Source organism: Canis lupus, chromosome 30 (assembly GCF_003254725.2).
Source record: "Canis lupus dingo isolate Sandy chromosome 30, ASM325472v2, whole genome shotgun sequence".
Classification (NCBI taxonomy): domain Eukaryota; kingdom Metazoa; phylum Chordata; class Mammalia; order Carnivora; family Canidae; genus Canis; species Canis lupus.
In genome coordinates this window covers 18020353-18024730 of record NC_064272.1, presented here as the reverse complement: position 1 = coordinate 18024730, position 4378 = coordinate 18020353, and the positions used below count along the sequence as shown (strand labels likewise).

The 4378-nt window shown below is 40.2% G+C and overlaps 1 pseudogene; it reads left to right on the top strand.

The window, feature by feature from the left end:
• The first annotated feature begins 620 nt into the window (after window positions 1–620).
• LOC112675531 (T-complex protein 1 subunit delta-like) lies at window positions 621–2609 on the top strand (annotated as a pseudogene).
• The last annotated feature ends 1769 nt before the right edge of the window (window positions 2610–4378 follow it).

The window sequence follows — 4378 nt, the reverse complement described above, 5'->3', positions numbered from 1 at the left end:
ATGGGCACCTGGATGGCTCAGTCAGTTAAGCACCCAAGCCCCCAACTCTTGGTTTTAACTCAGGTCATGATCTCAGGGTCATGAGATCAAGCTCCTCGTTGTGCTCTGTGCTGTGTGTGGAGCCTTCTTTAAAAAGTCTCTCTCTCTCTCTCTCTCTCTCTCTTTCCCTCCCTTTCCCTCCTCCCTTCCTCCCTCCTCTCCCCCCACTTCTGTACCTTCCCCCATCCCCAACTTGTGTGTACATGTGCTCTCTCTGTAAAAAAAACAAAATACCTTTCTCCTAGGAAATTTATGCCCTGGTTTTAGACAGAAAAGTAGAGGGCAGAGAGCTCCTCCTGTACATGCTATTTTTCAGTTGCCTTAAGCTCAAGATAATATGCAAAAATTTCATATTTTGGAGTGAAATGTTCTAATCTACATGGTTAACAGTGCATGCCATTATTCTGCAGCCAATTGGAACCCACACCCATCTGTCCTTTCTGAGCTCACCCAAACTCTCCAGGCTTACCATGTCCAAACAGTGGTGCTCTGGAATGGATGCTCCCCAGGGCTGCTAGCAGCTGCAGGAAAAGCACCTATGAGAACTGCAGAAGCCAACCCAAATTTACTTCAAGTTCTCCATGGTCAAAGCCATTGCCAATGCTATTAGAACAAGCCTAGGACAAAAAAAGATAAAAATAATTGACACAGGAAAGGTGATGTGACCATTACAAACGATGTCATCACTGTTCTGAAGCAAATGCAAGCATTATAACCCAACAGCCAGAATGCTGGCAGAGCTGTCTAAGGCTCAAGATAAAGTAGGACGTGGTACCACACTTATGATGATCATTGCTGGTTCTCTTAGATTCCTGTATGAAGCTTTTTCAGAAAGGGATTCATCCATAATTTCCAAGTCATTCCAGAAGGATTTGGAAAAGGGTATTGAAACCTTAACTCGTCTTGACCCGTGGAACTGAGTGACAGAGAAACTGTTAAAAAATGCAACCACTTCACTGAACTCAAACATTTTCTTCATGTTCAAGTCTGCTTTCCCCATTAAGTGGAAATGCAGTGAGGGAAGTGATGGACTTGGCTGCAGCTACTGGTGTAGAGGTTAGAGATACCAAACTAGTTAAGAAACCTCAAGGGTATTATGCCAAGTAAAGTAAGTCATATGGAGAAAAACAAATAATTATGATGTCTCTCCCAGGTGGAATCTAAAAAAAAAAAAATTTAAAAAACAACCTCATTGATAACCAGAATGGTAGTTGCCAGGGTCAGGGAATGGGGTGAATAGTGTTTTTGTTTTGTTTTGTTTTGTTTTGTTTTGTTCTGGTTTATTTTTATTTTTTTATTATTATTCTTTTAAGATTTATTTTTTTACTTGGGAGAGAGGGAATCTCAAGTAGATTCCCTGCTGAGCAGACTTCCTGCCAAGTGTGGAGCCCAGTGAGGGACTTGATTCCATGACCCTGAGATCATGACCTGAGCCAAAACCAAAGGTCAGACGTTCAACCAGTTGAGCCACCCAAGCACCCTAAGTTTATGTATTTAAGTAATCTCTACCCATGATATGAGGCTTGAATTTACAACCCTGAGATCAAGAATCTCATGTATAGTTATGTGTACAGTTTATGTACTTTATATAGCATATATATATATATGTATATATAATGAAATTGAGTGAGACAAATGATGACTACAAATGTAAAACAGCTGGTTGTCACCCAAAAGATGACCTAACCAGAGTTAAAAAGGCTAAGATTGGGCTTACTCAGTTTTCCTTATGTGCTCCCAAAACAGATAGGGATAATTACATAGTAATTTCCGATATGTCCAGATGGGCCCAATGCTAAGAAAGAAGAGAGCCTATATTCTAAATTTAGTGAAGCAAAATTTTTAAGCCGGATATAATGTTCTTATACAGAAGTTTATTCTTAAGAGATGCTGCTCTTAGTGATCTTGCATTACATTTCCTGAACAAAATGAAGATTACGGTGGCTAGAGATATTCAAAGAGAAGACACTGAAGTTCTCTGTAAGGCAACTGGAACCAACCCAGTTGTTTAATTTGACCAGTTCACTGGGGACATGTTGGATTTGGCTGAGCTAGCTGAGGGGATCAATTTAAGTGATTCTGGCAAACTGCTCAAAATCACTGGGAAAGAAGTTACAATTGTGCATGGTTCTAACAAATTGGTGATTGATGAAGCTGAGCGTTCCATTCACGATGCCCTATGTATCAATTGCTGTTTAGTGAAGCAAGAGCTCTTCTTGTGGGGAGTGGTGCTCCAGAGATAAAGTTGGCCCTATGGTTAACTGAATATTCATGAACATTGAGTGGTATAGAAAATTCTGTTGTGTTCTAATGCAGATGTAATGGAAGTCCTTCCAAGAACACTAGCTGAAACTGCTGGCCCGAATCCCGTTTCTGCAGTATTAGAATTAAGAAACTGGCATGCCCAAGGAGAAAAACTGTAGACATTAATGTCCAAAAAGGTGGTATTTTCAATGACTTTGAAATAACAGGTTGTCCAGCCTTCATTGGTTTCAGTCAGTGCACTTATCCTAGCAACCGAAACTGTCTGGAACATTGTACAAATCGATGACGTGGTAAACACTCAGTAATCTGGCTAACACTTGCTCACTTGGCATCATCATGGCCACTGACAGTGTGGTTGGAGTAGAAGACTGCCTTGGTGTTTCTTGTTCAGAAGACTCTTTCCAGGTCTTGGTCTTCCATTTGGCACTTGCTTGAAATGGTATTTATACACTTTAATGACAATACTAAATACTTGGTTTCAGAAAATAGTATGGTATCCCTCCAGGTCTTTTAGGCCATTATAAAAACTGGACCTGCTCTTTTGATTAGTCTTTTTTTTTTTTTTTTTTGAGAGAGAGAGAGGAGAGAGTACAAGCAATGGAGGTGAGGGTGCAGGCCAGAGGGAGAGGGGGGAGAATCCCAATCAGCCTCTACAGTCAGTGCAATGAAAGGTTACATTAACTCTCCAATAATGCAGAATGCACTAGGATGGAAGAACAAGACAGAGCTCCATGTTCTGAAGAGAAAGGGCTCATAAGACTAGTCAAGGGCGCCCGGGTGGCTCAGTCAGTTAGGCATCTGACTCTTGATTTTGGCTCGGGGTCACGGTCTCAGGGTCAGGCAATTGACCTGATGTAACCTTTCATTGCTTTGTATTTTAGGGTGTTTCTTCCCTATGACTATGAGAAACAGTGTCTCACTTTTTTTTTTTTTTTTTTTTTTTTGTGCATAGCCATGCATGACTATGTCTGTAGGAGAGACTCCTAGAGATTCTAAATCAGTTTATGTGTATTAAAAGCTGGCTACTACCAAATTATTATTTGAAATAGAGTCTATCTATCCACACTTATGCCAGGGTAGGGAATATTTAGCTCTTCACACTCTTGCCAGTATTAAATTTTCCTAAGTTTTTGCCTTTATGGCTTTTGGAGTTTGGGTCTTTTTAGGAAGGTCATCCTTGTCCCAAGATTATAAAGAAAATCTGTGTTTTGGGTCACCAAAGCAGTCTGTAATTCTTTAAGTATAGTATGAAGTAGGATTCACTTCTTCTAAGAGTTGAGGTAGATATTTCAGCATTGCAGGTAGATCATTTGCAAATATCTTCTCCTATTCAGTAGGTTGTCTTTGTTTTGTTGTTTCCCTTGCTGTGCAAAAGCTTTTCATTTTGATGTAGTCTCAGTAGTTTATTTTTGTTTTGTTCCTTTGCCTCAGGAGAAATACCTAGAAAAAGTTGGCATGGCCAGTGTCAGAGCAATTACTGCCTGCACACTCTTCTAGAATTTTTTTTGTAAGATTTATTTATTTATTTTAGAGAGCACACGTGCAAGTAGAAAGGGGAGGGGCAAAGGGAGATAGAATCCAAAGTCAACTCCCCACTGAGCATAGTGCCCAACTTGGGGTTTGATCTCATGACCAGAGATCATGACTTGAGCCAAAATCAAGAGTTGGACACAACCAACTGAGCTACCCAGGTGCCCCTTTTCTAGGATTTTTATGGTTTGAGGTCTCACATAAAGGTCTTCATTCCATTTTGAGTTTTTTTGTTTGTTTATGGTGTAGGAAAATAGTCCAGTTTCATTCTCTGCATGTAGCTGTCCAGTTTTCCCAACACCATTTATCAAAGGGCCTTTTTCCCATTGCATATCCCTGCCTCCTTTGTCATAAATTAATTGATCATATAATCATGGGTTTATTTCTAGGCTCTCTATTCTGTTCTGGTGATCATACTGTTTTGATTACTAAGCTTTTTTTTTAAGATTTTATTTATTTATTCATGAGACACAGAGAGAGAGAGTCAGAGACACAGAGGGAGAAGCAGGCTCCATGCAGGGAGCCTGACATGGGACTCGATCCC